This window comes from Balaenoptera borealis (genome assembly GCF_965194805.1).
Source record: "Balaenoptera borealis genome assembly, chromosome: 15".
NCBI classification, from domain to species: domain Eukaryota; kingdom Metazoa; phylum Chordata; class Mammalia; order Artiodactyla; family Balaenopteridae; genus Balaenoptera; species Balaenoptera borealis.
The window spans coordinates 87415690-87435100 of NC_138871.1; the positions used below are offsets into that span (position 1 = coordinate 87415690).

Sequence of the window (19411 nt, forward strand, 5' to 3'; positions counted from 1 at the left end):
AGGGAAATGAGCTATCAAGCCATGGAGAACCATGGAGGAACCTTCAATGCATGTTATTAAGTGAAAGAAGCCAATCTCTCTGAAAGGCCACAGACTGTCTGAATAAAACTATATGACATTCTCGAAAAGGTAAAATTATGGAGACTGTAGAAAGATCAGAGATTGCCTGTCAGGGAGAAAAGGATAAACAGGCCGAGCACAGAGGATACTTTAGGACAGTGAAACTAGTCAGTATGATTTGTAATGGTGGATGCATGTCATTATACATCTGCCAGAACCCACACCAAGTGTGAACCCCAATGTCAATGGTGTGGGCAAAGTCATGTCCCCCGCAAAGTTCCTATGTTGAAGCCCTAACCCTCCATGTGATGATTGTATGTCCTTTCGAGGCAATGAAGGTTCAGTGGGGTCATAAGGGTGGGGTTCTAACCCAGTAAGGCTGTGGCCTTATGAGAGAGGAAGATCTCAGCATCCCCCTCTCTTTCTCCTACAGATGAGGACTCAGCGAGAAAGTAGCGACTTGAAAGCCACAAAGAGGGCTTTCACCAGCACCTGAGGAGGACCCAACCCTGCTGGCCTCCCGATCTCGGACTTGTAGCCTCTAGAACTGTGAGAAAATACATTTCTGTGTTTTAAGTCACCCAGTCTACGGCGTTTCGTTATGGCAGCCTGGGCTAATATAGCAAACTATGGACTCTGGGTGGGAGGGATGTCTCAGTGTAGGTTCAGCGCTGTAACACCCGCGCCTCTGGTGGGGATGGGATGTCAGCAGTGGTGGAGACCTAAAACTCTTCTATATGGTACCTCCCTATACAATCTGCATCCGCTTTCTAAATATAAGTCCAAATCTGTTAACCTAAAGCTAAATTTAAAACCAAATCTGTTCATCTAAACTGCCCTAAAATAAAAAGTTTATTTAAAAAATTTTGTTGTTTTCATTTAAACCCGAATAAGCCTATTACCATGAAGAGTCAACTGGAATCTTTTAAGAGTCTAAGATTTTAATCTGTTTTAAGACCATGTTTTCCCCAAGCAGTATTATTTTTTAACTTATTTTTTTTTCTATTGAAGTATAGTTGATTTACAATGTTGTGTTAGTGTCAGGTGTACAGCACAGTGATTCAGTTATATATATGTATTCTTTCTCAGATTCTTTTCCATTATAGGTTATTACAAGACATTGAGTATAGTAAACTGTGCTGTACAGTAGGTCCTTGTTGATCGTCTATTTTATATATAGTAGTGTGTATCCGTTAATTCCAACCTCCTAATTTATCTCTCCCCACTCCCTTTCCTTTCCCCTTTGGTAACCATAAATTTGTTTTCTATGTCTGTGAGCCTATTTCTGTTTTGTAAATAAGTTCATTTGTATCCTTTTTTTTAGATTCGACCCCAAACAGTATTATGAAGTGTGATACTAAAAATCAGAGGAATACGGGATTAAATATAATTGGGCAGATTCGTGTGCTTATTTTTAACCATCAAACCCCGTGCGGGCCTTCAGGTGTTAATGAACACGGTGATACTCCAAGAAGGGCGTACAGTATGGCTTCACTGGACGAAGCACAAAACACGCTCTCAAGCACAACCACACACCATCAAGGTTAAAAAGGGGAAAAAAAAAAGCTACTTTTCAGTCATTTCACTGTCACAGGTTTCCCAACATTCAGACTTTGCAGGGAAAAGAGCAAAGAGGAGACAATCAACAAGGAGCCCAGGGACCAGAGAGAACTCCGGCCTGTCCGAGCTGCACTCTGCACAGGAGAAACAGCCCGAGACCTGCCCGGCGCAGCTAAGGGTTTCCACTCCGCACGTCGTAGAGGTCCTAGGGTCCCTTACCATAGACAGGATGAGGAAACCTGCCTTCACTTAACCTGAGGCCTTCCGTTTACTTCCCTCCTGCCTCCCAAAGATTCGGACCATTTTACAAGCATATAAACTCACCTCTGTTAACAGTGGCCCAGAAGCCTCTTTGTGCTAAAAGCATGGACGTCTAAGGCAGTCAGCCATTCCCAGGCAAACAGGTCCCGTTACGTTCGGCTGCCCAGCTGCCCCCACCGCCGTCCCAGAGGCCCCATCCAGTAAGGCAACCCCCTTGCCAGGCTGTCCCAGCCGGGCCCCGCGTCTGAGGAAGGTAAGCCTGTTTCCCCTTGACGTCTTCAGTAGGTTACCCGACACTGGTGTCCCTCAGTCACCTTTTCCGTAAAATGGGGTTTTTAGTTTTGTCTTTTTTTTTTTTTTTTAATGCTGGGAAATACTTGCATTCAAGCAGGGAAGGGAAGGCAGAGGTCTGGCCCGATGCTCTATTCCTTTAATGCTGTGGGATCTGCCCCGGGAGCAGACCCTCCTCTGTCGAGCCCCAGGAGCTTCTCTGCTTGTAGTTATCTCAAGTTCAACATATTTCACCTTAACCCCCTTCTAGATGTCGTTTGGAGGGCGAAGGAGATCTGCTTCCCATCGCCACTGGGCTATGGGGTTCTGACTGCCTTGCCTACAGATTCATGGCTTGATAAACTTGTCATATTCAAAATCTTGAAATGTACTAAAAGTGGGTTTAAAAAACCATCCACGAATGGGAGCTCTGCACCTTTCAAATGCACCTGCACAGGTGAGAGGGAAGAGGAGTTCCTTCACCCGGAGCCTCCTGACCGTGATGCGGCATCTATTACTGGGCACTGAAGTACACAGTGGGGTTGAGGGGAAGGTTGACTTAAAGGAGCCGTTTCCTTCCACAGAGCAGGCCCACCTCCTCCCTCCATCCTACCCTGGTGCTCTGGGTCTGCGCTTCTCTTGCCAGAAAAAAGTCTGGGCTGGGGCGAGGCCAACACAGTGAGTCTTCCTGCAGCAGGGCCCGGAGGCCCTGCTGCTGCCCGGGGTGCAAAAGAGGGAGGGCCACACAGGCACGACGGAAATCCGGCTGAAAAAGCCCTTGCAGACGTTTCCAGCGCCAGCCGGGGCTCCGGCCTTGAGACGCTTCCTCCCCGGCCTGGGCAGACCTGTGCACTTGCTTCTGGAAGCTGCCGCTCTGTGGGAAGCTTGGCTTAGGAAACAAGTGACATTCAGGGCAGAGCACTCACTCACAACGCCCCAGTATCTTCCTCATCACAGAACGCTTCCCGCAGACGGCCCAGCCCAGCCTGGCTCTCTGACCTCGGTCCAGGAATGAAACACAGAGGGAGACACAAAGGGACTATTATTCCCACCGCAAACGTCACACTTTGGCTACTGGCGAGCGACAACTTTAAAAGTCAGACCTAAAGGCATTGCGTTTTAAGGCTGATGGGGACCATCGTCAGACTGTGTGTCCTTTTAGAGATGATTTCCTTACTCCCAGCTGGTTAGGGATTTGCTAAGGGGTCGCACAGCCCCCTCGCCCCATTCCCCCCGCCTTCTACCTGGTCATGAACTACCCTGATCGTACTATTGCCAAACCTTGCCAGCGACACAGTGAATCATTGTCTCCACTTTTTATTTTTCAGATAAGGACACAGAGAAAAGAGCAACTGAACATGTCCACACATGTAGAACAGAGCACGGACAGCATGAGGCACGCCCACTCCCTGCTCCAAACATCCCCAATCACGCTCTGCCAAAGAAAGGGGCCCCAGTGGGGCACAGGTGTCCTCTGCGTCCTCCCGCCCTTTTAAGTCAGTCCTGGGTGATGGCAGGTGGTTGGGAGCACGCTCTGGCCAGCTCAGACGGGCGTAGGACAGGTACGAGGCTGTGTCCTTCCAGGCACCAAACAGAGGTCTTGCTGCTAAGACAAGGAGCCTGGGCAATTCCTGGGTGTGGAGCTTGTCAATCCCTTGGGTTAACAGAACAAGACGTGATGGAGTAGGGAGCACGCAGTGGGATGGACACAGGCCTCCGTGAAGATCCCAGAAGCCGGGGTTCTCACATCAGCTTCGCTGCCCACCGACCACGCGACCCCCATGACCTGTCCTGGGCCCTCCTGGATGAGCAGGCTCACCTGAGCTCTGGCTCGGGCCTGGATCGCAGGATTCCTCCAGGCCCTGCACCCTCCCTCCTTCCCCCCACCCGGGAAGGTGTCACCCAGCTCTCAGCAAGAAGGACTGCTGCTGTGACTGCAGCAGCAAAGGGGGGCTTCGGCAGGGGGGCGATGCGTCTCAGAGAGAGAGAGCTAGAGGATAAAACATGCTCTTGAAGGTTCGATCCTGCCACCGCAGACCCATCTCGGAGCTCAGGTACTCCTGAGGCTATGAGCCCCGTCTGTGCACGAAATCATCTCAACACTCCCGCCCTCCCTTTCTAAGAGCTCACCGCAATTCCACCTCAAGCCCCTCCCCATCCCAGTGCCTATGGTTACACACCCCAGTCCTTCCACCTACTCGCCATCAGTAGTTAGCCAGCCGGCGTTAGGTTTCTGTAATGATCCAAACACTGTTCTAGACACGGGATTACAAGGGCCAGAGGTCTCACCCACACAGCACGTCGGGCAACAACCAAAGTCTTTTCTCCGGTTGAAGCACCTGCTTGTGAAGATCTCATCATGAAAGAAAAGGGATCAAATAAAAGGGATACAATGACAGGGAATCTGTTCAAAGAAACCTTGGGGGAGTCAAGCAGAATCACCCTTTTATCAATATTGAGCTGCAGGTGGTTTCAGCTTCCTTGATGTACTTTAGCCAGAAAATTAGGTAAAATTTGGAGCTTCCAAATACATGGAGCAGATTTCTTATTGTATCGATATATACACTTCTTCTATCAGGTTTATTTGGATTTTGTCTTTGCTTCTTAAGAACAGATGAGAGGAAGGGGCATTGCTAAAAACAGAGTAAGTGGATACAATAAACTCCACTCGGGTAGTTAGAGCTGATTCATCTTTTCAGTGAGGAGGCCAGGTATCTGCCAGATTCTCTAAAGACAGAGCCGGCAGGATGACATGCAAGACTCAGTGAGGGGCCTGAAGTAACCAAGAGGCACACATGGCCCAGCCTGAGGTTCAGGTGGTGCCCCTGCAGGCCAGGCCACGGCACGTGCCAGAGGCCTGGGGTCGTTCAGGGTCTGCATGCCCGAGAAACGTACATACACATACACCCCTTAGTTTTCAAATGTACATGATATCATTGGGATGAACTAAAAAGTGTCCCTAGGGGAATTCACACCTGGGACAACAGAAGGCAGTCTTCCTTCGATCGTTCATTAAACAGGTATCTCGGAGCGCTTTGTTCCAGGCACTGCTCTGGTCACCGGAAACGTTAACAGTGCACAGACTCTACAAGCACCCCTGCCCTCTGGGAGCTAACACTCCGCTGGGGAGACAGGAAATAAATAAGTAAATCGGTAAAACAGTGTGTCAGCCAGTAATGCGTGTGCAGTGGGCAAAGCAAGCAGGGTGGGGGAGATGTGCTGAAATGGTGTCCAGGGTCCCCGACAGGCCAGCGGGGCAAAGGCAGAGGCCAAGCGACCGGTGGAAGACAACGGCACCTGTCCAGGTGAGAGACGGGGTGTGTCCGGCTGATGCCATGAGAAACAGGCCGAGGACAAGTGGTCATACTCTAGATCTGCTTGGAAGAAAAGCCGCTAGGACGAGCTGACGGCCCAGGTATGGCTGTGAGAGAGAGAGGGTCCAGGCCAGCCCCAAGGCCTTTGACCTCGCAAGTGGAAGGACTGAAGGACAGAGCTGCCCTTGCTCAAGTCTGGTGGGCGTGGGAGGAAGGTGCCAGGGTTTCTCCATCATTTACCGCCGGCAGCAGGATCTCAGCGAGCCCCTCTGAGCCCAGCTCAACCGCTTTTCCAGGAAGCAGACACGGTAGGTACACGTTACCAGCAGGCAAGGCAGGCTCTGCACGGGGCAGAAGCCCTCCAAGTGAAGAGCAGGGTCTGCGAACCAGGGCCAGGCCTTTCCTTTGTACAACCTTCAAGCTAAGAATGTCTTCTTGTATTTTGAGAGATTATAAGACAAACACAAGCAAAGAAATGTGGGCCAGCAAAGCCTAAAACGCTCACTATCTGGCCCTGCACAGAAAAGTCTGCCAACCCCTGATTTACAGGTCAGCCTCCTCGATTCCGTGCGTGGAGCCAACTAGGACTCCTGGATGAGGCTCAGAAACAGGAAATTCCTACAAGAAGTCCTCCAGGAGAGCAGGCCCAAGGTCAGGACCAAGGCCAGGGCCTGACAACAGCATCCTGGAAATGTCACTTTAAACACACGTAACCGTGAGCAACTCTCCGAAGCCTCCTGAGGTTCGAAGAAAGGAAGTGAAAGAACTAGAGGTTTGGGCCCTTTCTCTGCTTCCACATGTATGACAGCCAAAGGCTGGACACTGCCTGGACAAGACAGTTTTGAGTGCCCCATCCTTTGTGCTCTAGTTCACTGAGACCCAAGGGCTCCTAAGGATTTGTCCTAGAAAGACCACAGCAGGCACAAGTCAGAAGGTCCAGCGCACACCCTCAGCATCCAGGAGACTTCCTGTGGGAAAGCAAACAGGAAGCTTTAAATTCCGCTTCTCCCATTTGGAGCAGACCATGAGGTGATTGCTCCCACGGGGACCAGACATGTAAAAGTGCAATCACCTCGTGGCGTGAGCCACACTCAGTCCCCATGTCTTTAGATCTGGAAGCAGTAACCTCTGACACCTGCCAGCACAGGCGTGGGAGAGACATGCAAATCCCATGTGCACAGCAGGAGTGGTGTCCCCTGCCTTGGACCCTGTAACACTTCTATGACAAGTATCTTTCCTACGCTGTGTCCAAACTCTCATTTATACCTTTGGGTATACTCAGAGTTCACTTTTCATCACCAATAAATTATAACCCGCTGTGCCCCGAGTTGGGCAGAATCCACATCATTCATTCCTTGGGGGCTCAGCTATTTTCTCAATGTAATAATGGCCTGATAACTATGAAAGGACCCCTGTATTTAGAAAACGAGAGCTTGGAACAAGCCTAAAGAATCCCATGTCACTTCATCAGTATGATGATTATGACAGTAATATCACGAATCTCTGTTTTCCAAAGCCCATGACCTACAGACTATCACATCTTTCACCTTCTTTCAATCATCTGATCACCTACATAAAACCCCCCGCATCCCACCAACTCCGGTCCCCTGCCCCTCTTTATGTTACCCCAGGCAATGTCTACATGCACTTCTTTATTTATTTATTGTTTTCTTCCCCCTTGAAAGTAAGTTCCATGAGAAGAGTCAGTATTACCGTCCGACAGTTCAAAAAAACCTACTCAAAGAAAAATATGGCTGTATTTTGTTCTTTCTTTTACTGCCTAGTTAACTAGGTGGAAAAAACAAAAAATACTAGCCTCAGTGGGCATTACTTATTTCATTGGGGTGAAGAGGATATACCTATTTTCTGACCAAACAAAGCTGAATAGCATCTCAGAATGCCCTTGTGATTGCCTGCAACATTTCTGAACTTCTATTCGAAAACACTTTGTATTGTATAGTTGATAATCAACACTTCAAAGAAGGAAATCAGCTCAGCTATCTCCATTTAACAGATAAGAGCAGAGGCTGAAGAAGAGTCAAACTTTTGCCAAAGTCTCAAGGTAACAAATGGCAAATCCAGAATTCTCACCCAGTCTCCTGACTTTCCAAGCCACATTCTCTTCCCGCACCAATGTTTCCACTACTCTCGGGTCCACCGAACGCTCTCAAAGCACCCACTGCTCAGATTGCTGATGGGGTGGCAGAGTCTTCCCTGGAGCCTGGAGAGGCCCCTTCACTCACCAGAACTCCACTCACGGCCCCTCTACTCTCGTCCACTGCACACAGAAGCCAATCGCTAACCGGGCTGTTCCACCTTTAGATGACAAGAGAGGCCACCCTCTGAGAAAACAAGCCACTGACGTTTTAACCTAAGAATGTTGAAAGTGTCATGTTTTGCACATAAAAATATCTTTTCCGTCACCGAGGGTCCTCCAGTTATGAAGTGAGGCATTTGGCCCCATGATGGTAAGGATAGTCCATTTAGTTGGCTAAGATGCCGAAATCAATGCAGCGCTCAACTTCCTTGATGAGATGATGAATCATAATCTCACAGAAATCTCCTCTGTCTTCCCCAGGCCCAATGCCAGAGTCTGTACTTTCTAATAATCAGGAGAAACAATCTATCACCCTACTGGGTTTCCTAACCTCTCTGTGAGGAAGGCTGGGTCGTAAGTATGTCCTTGGACAGGACTGAAGACCAGGGGTCCAGAGGTGTGGCCAAGATTAGGAGGTCAGGAAGGGTCCCTCCCCCCCAGTCCTGAGCCCCACGTGCCCAAGCCCCAGGCTCAACCCTCGCCCACGATTCTAGAACTCATATTCCAGTAGGGACTCAGAGAAAACTACGGCTGCTCCAATCTCTCTTTCCTGCCCCTGGCTGAGGAGACCCCAAGTGCAGATGAGCTTACTGGATGGAGAGAGAGACACCCAAGTCATGACAGAGAGATGGGATCATGGAGATGCCACGAACCCCTTCTTGTCCCCTCCTGTTCCAACACCCCGCCCGTCCCCACTCTCCAGCCTTTAGCTAGACAACACTGGGGACTCTATTAAATATGAAAGCCACAAAACTTACTCAAAATTCGTTCTGACATGGTGGCAATAATGCCCCACAGGTGCAGACACAGAGCGTTAATTTACAGAAGAGTCACAAAGACGGAAGGAAGGCCCCAGACGAACAGGGTCAGCGCGCTGCCTGCAGACCTACTTCACCGTCTCCTGAACACGCAGCTTTGTCAAAGCCCACCCATAAGGGAACTGGATGTAATCAAATAAACTGACGCAACCTTTCCTGCAGGGAAACAGGGAGGCCAACTTCAGATTACTCCCAAGAAAACCCCAGCTTCCAAGGTGGGCAGCATTCCTGCTGGGAACACCCGTAAGAAAGCGAGTCTAGAAAGCGCATTGATTTCCAGCCCGGTGTGGAAACCTGGGTTGTACTCCTCGGACCGGCACATGGTGTTCCTGTGCGTGGAGCCTTCCTTCACGGAGAACAGACGTGGAGAAGTCTGTTGCGGGGTAGGACCAAGTTGTTGACATGATAGTGGGTCGAAAGGGACTACGTTCTCTCAAAGACGTACAACTCTTTGGTCACTTGAGAATCATTAGTGTAGAATTACAGCACCCAAAATAATAGGACCCGCTAGGTCCAGCCAATGTTTTCCCCTTTCACAGGTTATTACAGGCCTCTGATGCATCAAGGGCCGTCTGCCGGCTTCCTGACATTCCAGAAAGGAGCGGGCTCAGGTGCTCCAGGGCCGTGCCAGCCCACACACACCCTCGCCCACGGGCACCCAGACCTCGTCTCCAAGTCTGCTCGCACCTGCGCAGGGAAGCTGAGGGATGGGGGCCGAGGGGCTGTCTCTCTGGGCTCGGCAGCAGCCTCACGTGTCCGCAGGACACTATTTCATCAGGTCTCTCCTGCTTGAAAGCTTCCGACCACTCCCCAGCGGTGCAGGTGAAATGCAAAGCCCTCAAGCCCCACCTGCACCCACCTTCCTCCTCCTCAGAGCCCATCACTGTCTGCGGCTTACCTTACTTATCTCGTTTATCCTCTGCCGCCCTTTCCTCGAGGAGGCTGCTTTTCATTGGCTTTGCTTGCATCCAAAGGCCCCGGCACAGAGGACGCGTCCCATAAAAATAGGTCAGCACCGTCTACCTGATGCTCCAAACTCACGCCTGGGAGAAAGCCAGGGTGGCTGCGTGAGAGGGATCTCTGCTCGACTAGAAGCTTTTCTGGAACAGGGAGGATTTTATGTCCATGTCATATCCACTACCTGGTATTATGGGCTACATGTGGAAAGTAAATATTTACTCAGTGGATGTCTCAATAACTACTAAATTAGCAATTTGGTGTGACTTTTCTCTGCAGTGAAATAAAATTGCTCATTTTGGCCCAGTTAAATTTACGTGAAAATTGTCCAAAGAACCATGTCCAGTCACCTGTGCTTTGGTGTGAATTCACGTGGCAATGTGCCAGCTCCCTCTCCCTGGGAACCAGGACACTGGCTGTAGCCAGCTCTGTGACCTTGACCCACCTCCTGGGCACTCTGCACCCTGAGTTACTCATGTGCAAGATGTCAGGGCTGATTTTCCGCCTATAAAAATCAACTGCACTTTTTTTGAATTATAATAATCTGGTTACAGTCATGGAGCCACTACTAAATACACGTGGCTGATGGAAATACATAACGATAGACCACTACTGAGAGGCAACAGGCAATAGTTTTCAAGGACCTTAAAAATGTTCAACTCCTTTGATCAAGTAACACCGTTTCTGGGAATTCATCCATAAGAATAAAAAAAATCAGGACTTCCCTGGTGGTGCAGTGGTTAGGAATCCGCCTGCCAATGCAGGGGACACGGGTTTGAGCCCTGGTCCGGGAAGATCCCACATGCCGTGGAGCAACTAAGCCCGTGAGCCGCAACTACTGAGCCTGCGCCCTACAGCCCACGCTCCGCAACAAGAGAAGCCACCACAATGAGAAGCCTGCGCACCACAACGAAGAGTAGCCCCCGCTCATCGCAACTACAGAAAGCCCGTGCACAGCAATGAAGACCCAATGCAGCCAAAAATAAATAAATGAATCTATAAAAAAAAAAAGAATAAAAAAATCAAGGACATTAAATGTTCATTATAGCATTTCCCGTAATATTAAAAAAGTTTTCAGAGCATAAATATACTTTTTAAAAAGAAATATCAAACCAGTAAAAACAGAAGAATGGAAAAGTACGAGCCACAGAATGATATTTTACAGTCTTAACCAATGGCTTTACAATATAATTTTGGTGAGTGGAAAAGGAGCATAAAAATCATGCTATGTTAGCCACCACAGAAAAAGAAAGGATACACACTCACACAAGTAAAATCATTGCTTCATTAGGATGAGGAGACATTATGTTTCTTCCTGCAATATTCCTTTATATATACAATTTCAAAAACTTCTGCAAAGCCAAGGTAAGTCAAAATAAATAACAAACTTATTTAATAAAACAGTTGCAAAACTTACCCCAGTTAACCTCCTTTGTACAGAGTTTTAGAAATTGAGAGATAAAAGGGCAACAGTAATAGAAAATGATCAAAGAACAAGAAATGGTTCACAGGGAAAGAAAGACAAGTGTCCCCAGATGGACACATTCCTAAGAAGAGAGATGCAAATTCACTGCACAAGATGTCACTTCTCAACTCTCCAACCGGCAAACATTCAAACGTTTGACAAAACACTCGTCCACGAGGCTGTCGGTCAATAATTGCCCTCCTGCCTGACTGGCTGGAGTCCGAGATGATACAACACATCAAAAGGGTTTTGTTGTCAGAATCTACTGACACTTCACCTACATTTATCCTTTGATCCAGAAATCCCACTTCTCGGGCATGTGACCAGTGTATATGTGAGCAAGTTTGTCATTGTGGTCATGTGACCAAGTTTGTCATTGTGGTCTTGTCTGAAATATCAAAAGATTAAACACAATCCAAGTAGGTGACAGGTTAAATAAACTGAGGAAATCAACCCTGGAATGGATTACTAGGCTACTGTAGAAAGAGGAGAAACATTCCATGCATTAAAATGGGAAGATTTGCACAGTGTAGTAAATTTAAAAGGCAAAGCGTAGAACGTGTATATTGCATACTGAATGTTGTGTAAACTTCATATATATATTCGTACTTATTTGTATTTGCATAAAGAAACACTGGATGCTGCAGCCACTATGGAGAACAGTATGGAGGTTCCTTAAAAAAATAAAAATAGAGCTACCATAGGATCCTGCAATCCCACTCCTGGGCATATAGCTGGAGAAAACCATAATTCAAAAAGATACATGCACCCAGTGTTCACTGCAGCACTATTTACAATAGCCAAGACATGGAAGCAACCTAAATGTCCATCAACAGATGAATGCATAAAGAAGATGTGGTATATATATACAATGGAATATTACTCAGCCATAAAAAAGAATGAAATAATGCCATTTGCAGCAACATGGATGGACCTAGAGGTTATCATACTAAGTGAAGTAAGTCAGACAAAGACAAATATCATATGATATCATTTATATGTGGAATCTAAAAAAGATACAAATGAACTTATTTACAAATAATGCCATTTGTAGCAACATGGATGGAAAAACAGATTATCATACTAAGTGAAGTTAAGCCAGACAGAGAAAGACAGATCTCATAGGATATCATTTATATGTGAAATCTAAAAAGATGATACAAATGATCTTATTTACAAAACAGAAATAGACTCACAGGCATAGAAAACAAACTTATGGTTATCAAAGGGGAAAGGGGATAAATTAGGAGTTTGGGATTAACACATACACACTACAACATATAAAACAGATAACCAAAAAAGAACTACTGTATAGCACAGGGAACTATACTCAATATCTGTAATAACCTATAAGGGGAAAGAATTTGAAAAAGAATATATATATATATATAACTGTATCGCTTTGCTGTGCACTTGAAACTAACACAACATTGTAAATCAACTATACTTCAACAACAACAAAAAAAAGAAAATGAAAATGAAAAAAAAAAAAGGAACACTGGATGAATACCCGAACCATAATTAAAGCAGTTACCTAGCGGAGTGGGCTGGGCTAGAGGGTGGAGGGACCGACCGGGCACAGAGGCAAACAGGACTCTTCAAATATTACCTTTAAATAAATTGATTGTGAACTATATGGATACTCCTGTTTAGAGATTACGAAGATTTTAATGAAATAAACTTAAGTATTTTAATAACAGTAATTTAGAATGAACAGAGAGTCTCTCGCCTGGTCTTACTTCAATCAAGGGATAATGCCTATTCATTCTACACATAGACTTGCCTACTTAAAGTCAGGGGATGCATTTCAAAATCGTATAAGAGAAAAGCTCCAAATGATATTTTAATAGTGTTTTTCTTCTCTGAGCTAGCTCAGAGTTCCAAAACTGTCAACGTACGTCTGCTCTCCTCCGTGTCTCTTCCAAATTTAAAATCTGGCATTTATTTTATTGTCGAAAGGTTCAACATTCTCTGATCAGCTGCCTGTCAGTGCTAAGGTTTCAGACAAGGGCCTGTCAGCTCACGGAGTCATAAGACTTTCACAGTGTCAGCCTTTGGGGGAGGGTTTTATATTTCCCACAAGGAAAAAAAAGCAACATCAATTCAAATAAAGATGAAGAAATAATAATAGCAGCTAACATTGACTGAGAACATGCTAGGTGCACAAATTCATGAGCCACTTAATCATACAACAGCTGTAAGAAACAGCACCCCTCATCTGCAGGAGGGCTGGGGTACAGGGAGGCTGAGTGGTGGAGGTGGGGTGCATCTCTCGGCAGGCAGGACCCAGGCCTGTTCTCTAACCACAAGGCTGTACGTCTTTATTTTCTGAATGCAATGAGACCGCATGTAGCACTGGTTGTCACGAGGCAGCTATAACCTCAGCGACACGCAGGACCACGCTCCGATCGCCGCTCTTGCTTTTTAAGAATCCTGTGTGTTCAACTACAACGCTCCTGGTGAACGGGGGTAAGTGAGCTTCGCCATCCCAGTTTACAGAGTATGAATGAGATGCAGCTGGTAAGTGAGAGGTCTCCAAGCTACCATCAATAGACGAGCACTAACTATGGCCTGGGAGCTGTGGACTCTAGAATTCTTACCCGGTCTTAATTTCTACATCCTTCCTTCCACTAGTGAATAATGTGCTACGAAAGCCCAGTAAAGGTGTAGACCAGAGGCTGGCAAATGTTCCCCATAAGGGTCAGAGAGTTCCTACTGTAGGCTTTGTGGGTCATAGAGTGGTTTCGCAGCAACGGCTAGACTCGGCAGTCGTGGCCCCAAAGCAGCCAGAGGCAGCTCCTAACCCATGGGCGGGGCTGTACGCCAGTGAAACCAGGGACCATATCCTGACCCTGGTGTAGGTGCCTGTGGAGGAATCCTGCCCATCTTTCTGACCGGCCCCCTGCCTACCGTGGTTAAATACTGTAACAAAGTTTGCTTTTTTTTTTTTTTTTAAATCATTTCTATTCTGAATGCCTGAGCCTGCAGTGAAGACACTTCACACCCTGATGCTTAGCCAACTATAGCCCGAAGAAACTGTGCACCGAACAGCCCGCCTGGCTTCGCGCAGGGTGGGGACCCAGTCAAGGTCAAGAAAGATCCTTCCATTCGGGCCTCGTGCTCTAGTGTTTATTTCTTGAAGAAGTCCTGGGCCTTTGCTCGCTCTGTTCCAAGGGCACGGACATCCACGCCTCTCCTCCACCTAGGGAATCCGTGCCCCGCTCACCATCCAGCTCAATGGCACCTCCCAAGACCACCGCAGCACAAGGCATTATGACCCTCCCATGAATCTCACCGGCCCCAGGTCTGAGGTACACTGACCACAACTTAGATTCAGACACAATGTCTTATCTCCATGCTCAGTATCTAAGACCCTCCGGACAAAACTATGCCATCTTGCCTTGAGCTCCTGACTCTTTTCTTTTTTTTTTTTTTAATAAATTTATTTTATTTTATTTATTTTTGGCTGCATTGGATCTTCATTGCTGCACGTGGGCTTTCTCTAGTTGCGGTGAGCGGGGGCTACTCTTCGTTGCGGTGGGTGGGCTTGTCATTGCCGTGGCTTCTCTTGTTGTGCAGCACGGGCTCTAGGCACGTGGGCGCGTGGGCTCAGTAGTTGTGGCACACGGGCTTAGTTGCTCTGCAGCATGTGGGATCTTCCTGGACCAGGGCTCGAACCCATGTCCCCTGCATTGGCAGGCGGATTCTTAACCACTGCGCCACCAGGGAAGTCCCGCGCTCCTGACTCTTACGTAAGCATTTCTTCTGTGGGTCAATGGCAATAGGATGGCTTTCCCATCCCAATACACACGCGGGGAGCTGAGGAGGTGCAGTACAATAGCCCGGCTGGGCTGTGGTTAAAGAATTAGTGGCAATTCTGAGAGAAGGTCCTAAGTCTCTTTATCCACAGGAGCCTAGTATGATAGACAGTGGCCTTTGCTGAAAGTGGACAATCTCCAGGACCAGAGGTCACTGGGTTTGAATCCCAGCATGGCCTCAGGATGGTGGCAAATCACTTAAACTTAACATCAGCTTACAGTTATCACGGCACTATCTTAGGCTGTATAAAATGCATACTGCTTCATTTAATACTTCCACCTACTGTGACGTATGTGCTCTTATCCCCATTTTATAGATAAGAAAACTGAGGCACTGAAGTTCTGCAACTTGTCTAACATTAAGTGGCAGAGCCTAGTTCCAAACCGAGGTATTCTGGCTCCAGAATCCCACTCTTCCAACCATAAACTCTAGAGCCCCTTGGGTATCACTGGCAATGGTGTCTGTTGTTATTGATCATTCAACACATGCTGTTATTATGATTATTCTCTCCTCATTGGTAGAGGATGTACACCTCTCTAGCTAAGGTGGGTTGGAGAACTGACCTCATCAACTCTTTCCTGCCTCATCAACTGCTCCGCCAGCCACAAGCATCTACAGGAGGTCTTCCTCTGGGAGTCTGGGCCTGGACACAGCCCAGGGATGGGCCCCCTGATCTCGGCCTCGGTAGGTGTGGACAGTGCCCTCACGGAGGGTCAGACATACCCTGGAACACTGCCGGCTGCCTTGTCAACCGAGATCACAGCAACATCTACAGCCAATGGTAAGATGGTGCATAAGCTAGAGAGGCCAGGAAGTGGGCGGGGAGGACCTAGAAAGGGAAAGGGTTGCCAAGGAGTCTGATCCTACGCTCTCATCCCAAGAAAGAGCAATTAGCCCACAGAAGAAACCACCTGGGGCTGTTTCTGCTCAGCCTGACCCACTGGAAAATTCTTCTAAAAGGGAAAAATCAGTTACAAACATATGAAGACTTGCAGTTTAAGAAGGTGACTGCCAGAAGTTACATAACATCCCTTCTGTAGGCTGGGGGAAGCTGTCTCCCGAAGTTTGACAAATGAACAAAGAAATGCGGCAGCATTTCAGACTGCCACCCAATCTTTCTGTGGAACTGATGTGCCCACGAGCGAGCCCATCCCAAACCCTGGCTCGTGATGAAGAGGAGGAGGTGGGGAGGGGGAGGGAGACCATGTAAAATTAGCATCTTCTCAGCTGTGTGCTGCGCTGGGGCTTCCAGGATGGCGGAGAGGTTCTGTGGCTCCAGCCTGACTTGCGGTTATTGCATAAGGTTGTGGGCCTGGTGGTGGGAGCCATTCCTCCCCAGGAGCCTGAGAACAAAGAAATGAGGCTCCTCCCCCATGGCCCACCGCTCGTGAACCAGGCTACAGTCTCCCCAGTGTGCAAACCGGTAAGAAAAGACCAGAAAGAAAACTGCATTCAGTTCAAAAGAAGCAAACAAGGAATCTAGAAATATACATGCTGTACTTAACCCACAGCAGAGAAACACGCAAGGCCTCATTCAAAGGTAGGGTTGCAGTTAAGCAGAGTTTACTCCATTCTGTTAGCACAGTAAAAGCAGGGAGAGCTTTGGGAATCACACTGTCCAAGCCCTCTTCCATATACATCACTCAGAGACAAGAGACCTCCATGGCCACAGAGCAGAGCGGCAGAATCTAATCAGAAGACAGGCCCCTAATCCCCAGGTCAGTGGAGGTGCCATACCAGAACAGTGAGATTGGAGGGCTGTCTGCGTTTAGAATAAGCTGTTCACGCAGCTGAAATGAGGGTTAGAAGGCACGAGGTCTACAGAGAAGGGTCAAGGAAAACGCTCAGTAACCCTGACACTGTATCTTGTTTTTATCCAGAGCCACCCAAGAACTCAATCTGTTTTTCAGTCTTAACCATCACATCTCAGAGGTAGCTCCGTATTTTAATTTCGCAACATTCAGCATCTTCCTGGCATTTATGTGGAGCAAGGTCGGAACTACCACGTGTACCAGATGCCAATCAGCGGGACCGCCCCCCAGCCATCCCCATCACAGCCCCGTCCTGGGCTCCCAGCGCCAAATAAATCAGGCCGACTGGAGAAACCAGACAGCTGGAGGAGTATTCAGATGGGTTCACAATGGTTCACAGACTCTTGGAAATCGGAGAATTAAGAGAACACTGCACAGCCCTCCCTCGAGGCCCCCGCATAACTTCCGGGCTCCGGTGAACCTCACACCAGCTGGAGCTTCTGCAGCCAGGACAGAAAGGGACAGTGGGCAACCAGTGACGCCAGCAATAAAGTCAAACAAGGTGCTAATCAGTCTTCCTGTTTCTCTAGATCTGCCAGATATTTCACAAAGTGTATGTTATACTTTGTAAGAAGAAAAACAAGTAAGAAAAATGTGGCAAAGAAGAAAAAAGTTTAGGAAAGTAAGGTAGAGCTGAGTGATTTTAGCGCACAAAGTTCATGTCCTCAAGGTTTTTGTTTGTTTGCCATTTTTTTTAACAAATTTTTTTCTGCAATAAATTGTGTGCAGGCCATGCTTCAGGGGCAATAAATTTAGCTCAAAACTTCAAACAGGGACTTCCCTGGTGGCACAGTGGTTAAGAACCTGCCTGCCAATGCAGGGGAGAAGGGTTCGAGCCCCGGTCTGGGAAGATCCCACATGCCGCGGAGCAACGAAGCCCGTGCGCCACAACTACTGAGCCCAAGCGCCACAACTACTGAAGCCCGAGCGCCTAGAGCCCGTGCTCCACAACAAGAGCAGCCACCGCAATGAGAAGTCCGCGCACCGCAACGAAGAGTAGCCCCCGCTCACCACAACTAGAGAAAGCCCGCGCGCAGCAACGAAGACCCAACGCGGCCAAAATTTAATTAATTAATTAATTTTTAAAAAAACTTTGAACAGGGACAAGGTCTTGGGAGAAAGGCAGGGAGCCCTGGGTCCCTTGAGAAGTCTCCGCAGGGTGAGGAAACTCAGCCCCTGAGCTTGCGCAGGAAGAAGGCTCACATCCCCTGCCCCCCGGGCCTGCGGGCCGAGAGCACGTGGTTGGAACCAGATGACCTAGGTCACACCCACCTGCGGCCCGTGCTCTCTGGGGACCTTGGGCAAGTTACTTAACCAACCCAGCCTCGGTTTTGCCATCTATAGAATGAGGATAAGGAGACGTGCATTAGTTAGTTAAGGCTGCCTTAACACACCACCACCGACGGGCAGCTGAAACAACAGTCACCTATCGCCACACAGCTCTGGAGGCTGCAAGTCCCAGGGCAGGCTGGGGGCAGGGTTGGTTCCTCTGCAGCCCCTCTCCTTGGCTTGTGGATGGCCATCTTCTGCCTGCGTCTCTTCACATCGTCCTCCCTTTTGTGGTGTCTCTGTCTCCAAATTTCCCCTTTTGATGAGGACACTCACGATATTGGGCTAGAGTCCGCCCCAATAACCTCATTTCAACTTAATTCCATCTGTGAAGACCCCGAGTGACTCTGCTGAGGGCCCTAAACTCAGCCAGTGCCCTTCACGGACTCACCGCCATTGTCATCATCGCTCCCAGAGCTCCATCCCTGGTGGCAGGCTGTCACCAAGGCCGTGTCCAAGCCCTGGACCAGAGGCAGGAGGCACAGCCCGAGGCACAAGACCCCATCTGTCCGACAGAACGAGTCACACTCTGCCAGCCTCATGCTTTCTCTGCAGGGGATGGTGTGGCCTGGAAAGGCAGCACTCGGGGACACAGCGTGGCCACCATCACCCTTTCTGCTGCTGGAGGAGGAGGCTTCGCAGAGCCATTGCCCACTGCCCCCCAAGTTCTAAGTGCCTCCTTTGTCCTGAAGAAGAGTGAATTCGTTTTTCTAGACATGGTGGCTCAAATGACTGGTAAAGAACAAATTCACAAGGAATTCCGGGTGCTGTTTTGTATGGTTGGAGAGAATGACCTTTGTGTCAAGCATGTTTGTTTCTGTGACAAGAGCAGGCTGGGCCAGAAGCCCCTCATCCCTGCCGCTGCCACAGGACACACTGAAATTACTGGACAGGCTTGTGTTTTCCCAGAATCAGTCAAGGGTTTGCCCGGCTGCAGAGGTGAACAGCAGTTGGCTCAGCGGGGCCTGCCAGCCAGGAGGGAGCTGCGGCTCTACTTCCCACCTGGCTTCCTTCTGTGCCCTAAACGTTCACTGCACTCCTCCTTCGACCAAAATATAATGAAAGTGTTTTTGCCAACATATTTCAACTTGAGAGTCATCCTGGAGGATATTGTGACTCTGTATTTTCTAATGCAAATAAGGAAAGCCGGAGGGCCCTGGAATGTCTCTCTGCCAGCCTTCCAGACAGCGGCCCAGAGAGCGGAAGGGACTTGACAAAGGGACGCACTCGGGGTTGGCAGGGATGGGCTGGCTGCGGACCTCAAGTCCAGCACGTCTGTCCCTGCCGTGCTGTCTTTGCATCAGACTGTCCCAGGCCATAATATCCTGTCTTCATAGAAAAGTTCCCTTCACTCCGTGTCATAGTGGCAATGCAGGGGGAATAGTAGTGCAGTTCAGGAGAGGGACACAATTTAAAAGCAACGAACAACA

At 48.5% G+C, this 19411-nt stretch overlaps 1 protein-coding gene across 9 annotated transcripts in view; it reads right to left on the minus strand.

Annotated features, from left to right (window-relative positions):
* Window positions 1-19411, minus strand: part of RNF144A (ring finger protein 144A) — a 115100-nt gene that overhangs the window by 43879 nt on the left and 51810 nt on the right. Inside the window, exon 1 of one of the 9 annotated variants that reach the window (XM_082356947.1) lies at window positions 9499-13451. The exons of the other annotated variants lie outside the window; for them this stretch is intronic. The gene's annotated coding sequence lies outside the window, so the exon portion shown is untranslated. Of the gene's footprint in view, window positions 1-9498; window positions 13452-19411 lie in introns of those variants that run through there. 9 annotated transcript variants of the gene reach the window in all.